This window comes from Miniopterus natalensis, chromosome 11 (genome assembly GCF_054644295.1).
Source record: "Miniopterus natalensis isolate mMinNat1 chromosome 11, mMinNat1.hap1, whole genome shotgun sequence".
In the NCBI taxonomy this organism is placed as follows: Eukaryota; Metazoa; Chordata; class Mammalia; order Chiroptera; family Miniopteridae; genus Miniopterus; species Miniopterus natalensis.
The window spans coordinates 15,655,913-15,667,488 of NC_142091.1; the positions used below are offsets into that span (position 1 = coordinate 15,655,913).

An 11,576-nucleotide genomic window follows, 5' to 3' on the forward strand; every position below is an offset into this window, starting at 1 on the left:
GCCCGCAACCTGGGCATGTGCCCTGACCGGGAATCGAACCCCGATCGCCTGGATCCTGGGTCGAAGCTCAACCACTGAGCCACGCCCAGCCGGGCGGCATCATCATTTTTTAATAAGTACTTGCCAAGCTTTTTTCATACTGGTAAAAAAATGTAATGGCATATATCAGTGACATCTTAGATTTGGTGAAATACGGTAGATGGGTTGGGGAGAAAAGGGTGTCAATTAAAATATGAGACACTCTAACAATGTGTTCTAATTTCATAAATGTTAAGATGAAGAAAAAACATTTGCCTCTTGAATTTTATGAAAGACAGTATTTTCCCAAAAAGTATCCTTTCTTATCCCAACCCTTCATCCTATACTAAACCAATCTTTAGAATCAGGAGATCCACATAAAGATCTCTGCCTACATCTTAGTTTGCCAGTGGTATTACTACTTCCTCTTCTTGTCCCCATAACACAAATTTGCAAATACCAGCCTTGTGTGCCTCTCCTTCTGTCCAAGCAGGGTGACTTATTCCAGAAATACTCAGGGAATGAATACACATTTCCTTTTGTACCTTTCGGAGTGCTTTGTGCTCAGTGGCTCCTAGGGATTAACATGCCAATGGAAGCATGGACTTGCACCTTGTACCAGTCAGGATTTATTACTGCAGAAAACCCCAGAAACTAGCTCTGCCTATTTAGCAGAAACAAACTTTCTCCTAGAGGTAACCCACAGAATCTCCAGGAGGGCTAGAGAACTGGGTTTAGGGGTTATGTAGCCAAAAATAACTCTTGGAATGATGACACAGAGCTGGTCCAGTGTAGGCACCTCTCCTGTCACCACCAGGTCCAGGCTCTGGAGCTGAACCAGCAGTGGGCAAGGAGTGCTGCTGACTGGAACATCTGGGGCAGAGTCTCAGTTATAGATCCATGCCTATGGTGCAAGGATAGACGAAAGAAAGCATCCAGCAATTCTGTAGTGGAGAGTGGTCTGTGTCGTAATGTGGGAGCGCCCCCAACATGGGCAAAGGGTTCAGAGGGCAGTGTTCAAAAGGAATGACAAGTGTCCACCCAATACTATAAACAAATACGTTTGAAAGGCAAAACACAATGCCGAGTAATAGAGTACACAGAGTGAACATGTTTGCCTTTCATCTTTGTCCAATTTGATTAGGTGTACTAAGCAATTTTATTTTAGAACCTGGGCACATGCCTATTTTATGGCTATTCAAAATATTTACAGTTTTGAACTAAGAATTTCAAGTATGGTCTTGGATAGTTAAAGAATATCTGGAAATGGTCTATTTAATTTAACCGAGTGGTGGTCACAGAGTAGATGCATTTATCTTAAATGATTGATTAATTACCTAGGGAATAAGCATTAAGTACAAAAGAATAAGGATATTTATTATAAATTAAGGAAAGGATGTGAAATAGTTATATGCTACATAAATGTTACTAAGCCTAATTAGACATTGGCAAATCCATGTATAACTGCCTGGGAGCTCAATTTAAATGGCATAATCAGATTTAGGAGGTATTTTTAAGGTCATGTGAGCCAACTTCCTACCCCAAAAAGGCATTCCTTCTTCTTATATTCCTGAAAGGTGGCCCAGAGTGCATCACCTTTAGTATAGTGTGGTGTATTGTTTGTTTCTGACACCTTTTTAATTAAGGACTCTATTCATCCATGAATCCAACCAAAGAGAGCATTAATTTCTTCTGTACTGTTGGTAAATACTCAAGCAACTAAAATTATTTTTTATAACCCAAACTGTTGTTAAGATAGGACTTCCACTCCCTGTCATTGGGCAACTGATTTAGAATATAAATGAAGCCAAAATATATTCTTTTAAAAATATAATCAGTTTTAGTCCTTGCTTTGGGCTAAGGGATCACAAGTTGAATACTGATTGTCATCCAAATTCACTAGCACTTTCAGCTGTGCATTGTCAATAAACCTGATACATGTATGATCTAAGTGTATCTGAGTCATTAATAAAATTAAAGAACTGTTAGGGTCAAGGGAAGAGCTGTGAAGCAGGCCAACAGAAACCTCCTTCTATGTTGGCTTCCACACCTATGAACATTCTTTGGGTACAGCTGGTCAACCCAGCTATTAGAGCCCATCCAAGGCCTCATTTCTACATATTACTGAGGAGCCTACTTGATAGATATGTCCCAGAAGGATTGTGTAGATGTAGAAATTTGATGAATCTGGCTCTATTTTAATACCTCAGGTTATCTACAATTTAAAGGAATAGTAGGAGAAATTTTTGCTACAACACAGAACTTTTTAGTAAAGCAAATACCATAACCAAATTCTTCTATTTTAAGTAAGCCTTGACTTTCACATACTGGGTTCACATATTGGGCCACATACACAATATACATGAGACAGAATATGAAAATAAAAATTCAATGCTAGGTGTTTTAAAAATTCAATGCTAGGCTTTCAAAATTATGACTAATGGTGTGCATAATATACATTTCAATTAAAAGAGCTTTGATAAATGCTTACCATTTTAAGAAAATGTATAATTAATCTTCTTGATTAAAAACAATTGTTTTAAGTTTCTTTTTAATTTAAATGGACTCTTAAGACCAAAGAAAATCTGAAGTAAAATCTAAGTGTTCTATTGGAATATAGAACCTTCAGAAAAATCTGGCTTCCAAATTCTGCAGGGTAGAACATTCTTATTCTACTTCTAAAGGGAAAAAGAAGAAATGTACTTGCACAGTAAATTCATTCCAGAGATTGATTCACACTTAAAATATTCGTAATGCCAACTGGAGATATTTAAAAAATTAAAGAACAGAGTTTGTGATGTCATTGATGATATTTGTGAAACCAAAAAACCAGCTATGGGATAAATTATTATTTCCATCATGAATGAGACCTTCAAAGCACACGTCAGCTTTTAACTATGTACTTGTACAAAGGAAAGAGGAAGGAGAGTTATAGCAGCTGAAGTAAGCTCTTATACCAAGCATTCTAATTAACCAAGTTCTAATCCCAATGATTAAAATGGAAACTACATTTAAAAGCTATGTCAAGACCTTTGAATGTGCAGGCATTACATTAGCTTGCTTGGGACTGATTTTTAGAAGGGCTTAATGAGCTCTCCTTAAGCATTCACAACAATCAAAAAGAAAAAAAAAATCAAATATAGCAAATTGTGAATTATTTCTATGGCATCTGGAACATCATAGAGAGCACACAGACAATATACAAGTTGTCTAATCACGTTGAGCATGAAGTTATTTAATCCTCAGAACAGTAGTAACAATTAATGCTTATTTTATAGACAGGGTTGGAATTGACACAATATTCTTTTTTAAAATGTGTGTATCTTCCTTTATTTAAAAAAAATATGTCTTTATTGATTTCAGAGAGAGGAAGGGAGGGGGAGAGATAGAAACATCAATGATGAGAGAGAGTCATTGATCGGCTGCCTCCTGCTCGCCCCCTACTAGGGGTTGAGCCCACAACCCTGGCTTGTGCCCTGACCGAGAATCGAACTGCCATCTCCTGGATCACAGGTCGATGCTCAACTGCTGAGCCACGCCGGCTGGGCAATAGCTTCCATTTTTAAAGCACAGAAACTGATGTAAAATAAAACTTACTGGTGGTTAGCATAAGTGAGCTGAAGGGTTAAAAGCTCCTGGGATGCAAGAACATACTGTCTTCAGATTCTTTAAATTCAGAGTATTTACTGAGGACTTAGAATGTGAGTAGAGCACACAATTTCAGTTAAAGCTCCCTCTGGGTGATAGCCCATAAGCTGTCGTTAAAGATCACTGCAGTAAGCCTTTCTTTAATAAGCCATATCCAGGTGAAATCTCACTGAACATAAAACCCACGGAGTAATTGCCTTGAAATTTTAGCAACGTCAATATGCTGCTACATTTTTTTCTTCCATGTACCGCCAGAATTATATTTTCCCCATATACCACCAGGATGATATATACGACCAGAATTATAAGGCAGAACGTGTTTGGCAGACACTATAAAGAACAGTGCAAGTACCTGAAACAGAACTGCTTTCTGCTCTATTTTAAAGGATAATCATTTGCTAAGAGAGACCCAAATTAACTACTTCATTATACATTTTATCACAGAGTGGTTTTCATGATTTTAAGAACTTATTGTAAAATATGAAGTGGAAATTTAACCATATATATGGACACTCAACTATATGAGGTTCTTCTGAAGATGGTCCCTAAGATAACGAGATCTGTTGACAGGATCGCAATCAAGAATGGCATTCTATTTCCATTTGCTTCAGATTGGCAAACTGGAATCTTCAAGAAATGAGGAACTGTTTTGATCAACTTCCCTGGAAACTTCCTATGCTGATCAGCAGTGAAAGGATCTGCTGGGTCTTCAAAGACACAAATGTAAGGGGTGTACGAATTTTTGGAATTAATTGCATGTGGAACATTCTGAGTGTGTACAAGCACATGGTCATTTTCACACAGTGATATTTCTGTAAAAAGCTACATTCTTTCCATCATCAGAATCTGCTTCCTTAAGGATAGTTGGACCAAATAAGAAGGTGATTGCAGTTTAACATATTTTTCTACTAGAAGCAACGGGTTTGCTAAAACCAAAACATCTGCTTATTTTATTTCAGAAATTTGTGCCAGAAGCAACTGACTTGGATCAGCATCTCAATGGTTACATTTAACTATCTGCTTTTATGTAAAAAATAGTAAGACTTTTAGATACTGTATTCCAGGACTGCTTGACCTTTTTACCTAAAGAAACCAGAACGGCAGCAGAATTGTAAAGGAAAACTTGGGGTACTAGTCAAAGGGCAGAACAGCTGCTTCCAAAATGCAACGAGATGCATTCACTCAAGTACCATTTACCAATCCCTGCATTTGTCCCTTTCAGCTCCCTCTTCCATGCCCAACAGCAACTATTTCAAGCCTTTCTTTTAGAATCCCCTTCTCACTTCCATCCTCAGCAGGCAACTCTGTCCTCTAACTGGGGCCATCAGGTAAAATCCTTTAACTTCCAGTTCCACTCCATGAAGTATAAATCCATGAGTCCCCCCCCTTTCCTTCCAGGATAAGACCTTTACTTTCTCATTCAAGGCCAGACCTGTCAAAATCTGCCCAGCAGAATTCAGTGTCCCTCCCAGGTTACTGTGGAGCCCACAGATACTTGGCATAGCAAGTCTCACATCTTACGATGTACACCCCCTCCCTTTCCCTACTCATCTTGGTATCTTTGGCACCTCTCACTAAGCCTAGCAAGCAGAGGCACTCAAGAAATATGTGTTGAACTGAAACTACTTACTTTTAAGCAAGAGCTATTTTCAATAGCTTGAACCAGAACTGAGCTTGTCCCAGATTATAAAACAGCATATGACTTCTGCTCCACTTTATTTTTTAACCCTTAAGTGAACCAAAATAGAAAATGAGAAATTTCCAGTGACTAGAGCTGCCAGGTAAAACACAGGTTACCCACTGAAAATTGAATTTTAGCTAAACAACAAATACGTTTTTAGTATAAGCAAGCCCCCAAATAGTGCGTGGGACACACTCATACTAAAAGCAATGATTTATGGTTTATCTGAAGTTCAAATTTAACTGGCAACCTGTATTTTTTTTATTTGCTAAATTTCACAACTCTGCCAGTGACTTGAAAAATCCTCAGAGGGCTCAAGGAGTACTGCTTTCGAGTTCCTGGTGGTTTGCATGCAAGCTCTGCAAACTTCTCAGTTGGCCAGTTTTTACATCTGTGAATGCATCTGGATATCTCTCTGAGCAGCTCAGTCACATCTTTCAGGAAAAGCTGTTTATTAGGTAAAATTTTCACGTGTTTTGTTATTTCATAGAATTCCCTTCAATACCATCTGTCAATAATTTTAGCAAAAAGAATACTGTAATGTTGCCCAATATCTCCTGGAAAGCTGATATTCATAGATTTATTACCATGCCTGAGTTAAGTCCTGGCTACATGTACTAATAACTAGCCATTTTAAAAAATTTCACATTTTTTAATTAAAGCAGCACAACACAAGAAGGGAAATGAACAAGTCTTTCATTTTGGAATTTCCTTTCTTCATTAATCAAGCACTGGGGGACAGTAAGAGGCTGGGGAGAAGCAGCCTGGCAGGCGGAGGTGGAGCCTGTGATGTAACCGCCTGGGTCTTTGTTGGAAAAGCCTTCCCTAAATGTGAAACATCTGCCAGTCCCAGCGCTTCAGCTTTCCTGTGCCTGGGGCTGGCAAGAGCAGAGAGTTGCCTCTTTTAGAATCTTGTTAATTTTGGAGGCTTGAAATCTTGGTCCACAGACGACTTCCTCACAGGTAGTTCGGGGAGATACCTGTCTTACTAAGAGAGGAAAAAGCAGGTTTCTCCTGCAAAGAAAAAACTGCTGTGCCTGTGAGTTTACTGATGAATGCTGATGGTGCAATGGGAGTTACAGCCCGAAGTGGAGGGAAACGTGCCCCACAGCTTGTTGGGGTCCCCAAAGCCCCCTATATGAATGCGTTCTTCTTTCAGTGTTGTTGACAGTGATTACAGAAAAGACACTCATTTCTCACTCCCAAGGAAGAATTAAGGAGAAATAGATACCTCCCAATGCAAAGGGATACAAGAGGGTGCCCTCCTCAAATTTCGACTACACTGGTCTCAGAGACGACTTCTGGGGAGACAATGGCCAAGTGCACTCCACCTGGGGCGCTAAGGCGATACTGAAGGAAGGCGCGTATCCGACACGGCACCCTGCCTGCTCTGCACCAGGCCGGCAGCCCCAGCTCGGGACGGCCGCGGAGCCCGCGCGCGCACTGCGGAGACGCAGAACAATGCCCGGGGCCCGCCCAGGACCCGCCTCCGCAGCCGCGGGCTCGGCTGTGCGTTTCCAACCTAAAGCTCGCGGGCGGGTAGGGGCGTCTGCGCCTGGCTGGTGCGGGGAAGGAGCGACGTTTGGAAAGCTAGAAAGCACGGCGCTCCCACCTGTCTGTGCGGAACGGAGAGGCCGACACACACGCTCATTGAACTTGATCTGGAGCGAGCGAGCCTGCGAGGTCTCCCCTGAAATATTCATAAGACGTGTCACCGGACTCGCCGCCGAGAGGCTGAGCAGAGACACTCGGTCGGAGCAGCCCGCACTCACGCTTGGTGAAAAAGGCACCACAGCACCCCCACCCCAACACCACACTCCACTTATTATCACCTTGTCGGCTCTCGCGCCACTCGCTCCCCACCAGCCCGTTCAAGTCCCCCGGCCCAGGACGGAGGGATGCTCCAATCAGTGAGGAGTTTCCCAGCAGCTGGGGGGGGAACCGCGCTCTGGCCCTCAGACGCCTCCTCCAGGCTGGCAGCTCGGATGACCCCCAGCCCCGCGGCTCCCGGACCCGCAGCCTCGCACTGCCCCAAGGGCCGCGGGCAGGGGGACCCCTGGACCCGGACCAGGCCGACCTCGGTCCCCGCTTCCCATTTGGGCCTGTGCCGGGAATGCCTCCTGCAGAGCCCTCGGCGTTCAGTTGCTAGGTGACCCGCTCCAGGGTGGGGGGCGGGGGGCGCGACGCAAACCTCCCCCCGAACCAGCCTGCAGCCCCGCGGGAGTTCATTTTAGGGACAGGATGGAGGGCCGCGGTCCTAGGCGCCCCCGCGGCCCCTGCTCTGCGGGAGCGTGCACTTTCATTCAAGTCCCCCCTCGGTCCACAACCCTACATTTCTGCTGCGCCCCAGACGCCGCAGCGCAGCTCGCCCGAGCCTCGCGCCCTCGCCGCCACCCCTCTCCTCCCCAAGGGCACCGGCCCCCCGCCCCTCGGCTCCTCTCGGGCCCGGCCCGGGCTCCGCTGCTCACCTGGACCCCCGGCGGCCGCGAGCTCAGCAGGTCCCGGCGCGCGCCGGTCGGGTCTCCATCGCCGCCTCCCCGGGCGCTCGGGCTGCGCGCTCCGCCGCGCGGTCGACGCGGTGGGTCCCCGGCGGCGCGCGGGCTGGGCAGGGGCGGCCGCGGCTGCCGCACTGGCTGCGGGCGCGGGAGGGGCGGGGGCGGGGCAGGAATCTGGGTCGCGTGGAGCCGAGCGAGCCGGGAGGCACCCCGGGCTGCCGGCGGCCAGGAGGCTACGCGGGCAGCCGGGGGCGGGCGTGCGGAGGTTTCCCGGGAGCACGGCGCGGGCGGCGACTGAGCATGCCCAGTCCCCGAGCCGGGGGGCGCGGGCGCGGGCGCGGCGCTGCGGGGGGGATCGGGGGTGGGGGCCCCCTGCGCCGGAGCCTGGCGGAAAGGGTTAAATCTGCGGGCCCGGCTGCTGTGGGCAGAGCGCAGGGGCCCAGTGTATTAGCTCCTGGGTCGACCCCCGGAGGCGAGGGGCACTGAAGATGGTGAACGAACCCCCGGGGACCCGTCAGTGGGATTCCAGAGGCGTCCTGGAACCCAGAGGGCAACATGCGTTCCTCTCCCTCCCCAGAGAATGGCAGGAAAGTCAAAGTTTGCTTTTAGCTTAGTCCCAACCTCTGCAGAGTCAGGGAGTGAGTCCCCCAGGGCAGACACCCACCCGCGCCTGCTTCTCTGCGCCCAGGGGCGCCCAGGCAGCCCCCGCCTCGCCCGGAGCCTGGACCGGTCGGGTCAGGTTCTCAAAGAGCCGGCGCTTGGGGTGTAATTGAGAGGTCCTGCCACATATCTCCATAGCTGCGTTTCAACCAGGGCTCCAGCAACAACACCCTAACCCGGGGTTAATTATAAAGGATGGATCACAGGCGGCGTGGCGTGGGGCTATTTGGGAAACATTGTTTCACAGTGCGGTAGGCCTGGCCCAGCGCGCGCGCGCACACACACACACACACACTCTCTCTCTCTCTCTCTCTCTCTCTCTCTCTCACACACACACACACACTCTCTCTCTCTCTCTCTCTCTCTCTCTCTCTCTCTCACACACACACACACACACACTCTCTCTCTCTCTCTCTCTCTCACACACACACACACACACACACACTCTCTCTCTCTCTCTCTCACACACACACACACTCTCTCTCTCTCTCTCACACACACACACACACACTCTCTCTCTCTCTCTCACACACACACACACTCTCTCTCTCTCTCTCACACACACACACACACTCTCTCTCTCTCTCTCACACACACACACACACTCTCTCTCTCTCTCTCTCTCTCTCTCTCTCTCTCTCTCACACACACACACACACACACACACACACTCGGTGACTTGTGACTTTCTTTGGTATTGTATTTTATGTCTGATGAAGAACGTGTTCTCTGTATCCAATAAAAAAAACCTTATGTCAGGGCAGCACAGCGTCAGGGAAAGAGGAAGGACTAAGAGGCCAGCCTTGACTTCAGTGTCATTTACCAGCCCAGCAGGTTACCTGGCTGTTCTGCACCCGCCTCCCCTTCTGCAGAATGGAGGGTGGCCATCCTCCTCTCTGGAGGTCGTAAGGGTTAAGTGAGGCAATGTCTGCAGAGCACCTAGTACATACTACATGTTCACCAAACAAAAGTCTCTGCAAGTTCCACCTCCACTATCCTGTTTTTATGAAAGATTGGGTTAGTGGTAATCCTTAGAGGATGAACCTTTATGGTGTAACCTCCTCACATTAAATAACCTTAAAGGCTTGATCTAAATTTTGTATCATTGTGAAAAAGCATTGGCCACTATTACCTTTTCTTTCAGCTCACCAGTTTCTTCGTGCTTCCTTGAATAAATCTCGCGGAAAAAAGCTAGACCAAGGCCATACATCGGTCCTTATAGGGGGAAAAAGCTTTTCGGGAGAGATTCTCTATGAGCAGTTTTATCCACGTGACAAAAGAATTTCACTCCACACATAGTCTTTTAGAAGCGATTTAACTTACTGCATTCCCCTGTGGTCCTTGTTTCACAGCTATTACATAAAGTGAGCTGTGCTTGTACGAAAGGAAACTTACTTTCCACTAATACTGTCCACATTTTAAAGTACCAATGTTCAAAAAATAAACTTTTCACTGTTTGCCAAATATACTGTTGCTTTTTATAATACACTGCCTTTATTTATGGTGTTACACCCTTCCTGGAATACTCTTCTCTTGCCATTCCACCTCACAAAGTCCTACCCACTCTCCAAACTAAAATACCACCTGCTTTCTGAAGGCCACCCCAAACCCCAAGGCAGAGTTAATGTTCTGCTGCTGTTGGCACTGATGACAATCTATTGCTTTTGTTTAAGCAATATAAACAAGTTACTGAACAACTACTATGTGTAGGTACTGTTCCAGGTGTTGGGAAAACAACAAGGAACAAGACAGACAAGGTCCCTGCCCTTATGGGTCTTAGAATCTGGTTTGAAGGAGACAGTAAATACCTAAATAGATAACCACCAAGGACACTGGTTGGGTATTTCTTTTTGGTCTTTGTGCTATTCATCGAGTCTATCTAGATGGCCTTGATGTATCCTTCCAAAAACATCAACAAAAATATTAATATTGGCCTGGCCAGTGTGGTTCAGTGGTTGAGCCCCATCCCATGCTCCAAGAGGTCACAGTTTGATTCCCAGTCAGGGCACATTCCCTGGGTTTCAGCCTTGATCCCCAGTACGGGGCATGCAAGAGGCAATCTGTCCCTCTCCCTTCCTCTCTCTCTCAAATCAATAAAAACATTTTTAAAAAAGAATATTAATATTGGTCCTAGGCCAACCAAACTATACAGACTTAGGTCCCTGCCAGTTTGTTGCTGAACCCATGATTTTTAATCCTTTCATTTGACTCCCTCAGCTAATTCCTCTAGGAAGGTACTTGCAAATGATGAATGGAAGCTGATGGGGGAAGGCCCTAGAGTTTAATCCCCATACCAAATTATAACCTTTCTCTAACCTCAAGGAATAGCATTTCTCCAATGGCCAGATTCATCCTGGACTCCCAGATCTCCTGAATCCCAAACATCTCTTCCAGAATCATGTCTCTCCCCCCCCCCAAACCCTCACCCACTTAACACTTCGGTCTCTATGTCAATAGTTATTTGTTGTATATCATTTAATTGTTTGGATCTACATACTGTCTGAATAACTTAAGCTTTTCTCCCTGTTTCTTTTATTGCCTGAGCATGAGACAGAGATGCCTGAGCATTGGCATCACTTAGAACCTGCTTTTCCAAAGCATATTTGTACACACGTGCTCCATAGCAATTAGTGACAACCTTGTCACTGTTTAATGTTTAACTCCAAGGCACAGTCTCATTCAGCCCCATATTACAGAACTTAGAAGACAGCCAGTAGGCAATAGATTAAATAAAAGATTGCGAAATGAATGAACGAATGTACACTATATACAGGTTCTCAACCCTTCCTGCTGCCTCAGACCATAGTTATTTTCTAATTGGTCTTCCTACTGACCTTAGGATTTGGCTCAGCTTTGTCCTTCCCTAGTCTACTAGTTTCCCTCCAGCCACAAATCCACAGATTTCTACAGGTCAGGGCCCACAGAGCGTTGTGGAAGAAAATCTTAGCTATCATTCATTACAAACTTGTGTGCTTCAGCTGAAGCCACAATGTGTCACCTAAAGTCAATGTCACTATTGCTTCCTCCAATCCACAACAACTATCATCATTTTTTCCCTTCTTTCCCACCTCTCC

The 11,576-nt window shown here is 45.7% G+C and overlaps 1 protein-coding gene across 2 annotated transcripts in view; it reads right to left on the reverse strand.

Moving 5' to 3' along the window:
- The window catches only part of ELMOD1 (ELMO domain containing 1), a 58,023-nt gene extending 50,147 nt beyond the window's left edge, over window positions 1–7,876 (reverse strand). For both annotated transcript variants that reach the window (XM_087821562.1, XM_087821563.1), the window contains exon 1: window positions 7,816–7,876. The gene's annotated coding sequence lies outside the window, so the exon portion shown is untranslated. The remainder of the gene's footprint in view (window positions 1–7,815) is intronic.
- Between the last annotated feature and the right edge of the window lie 3,700 nt (window positions 7,877–11,576).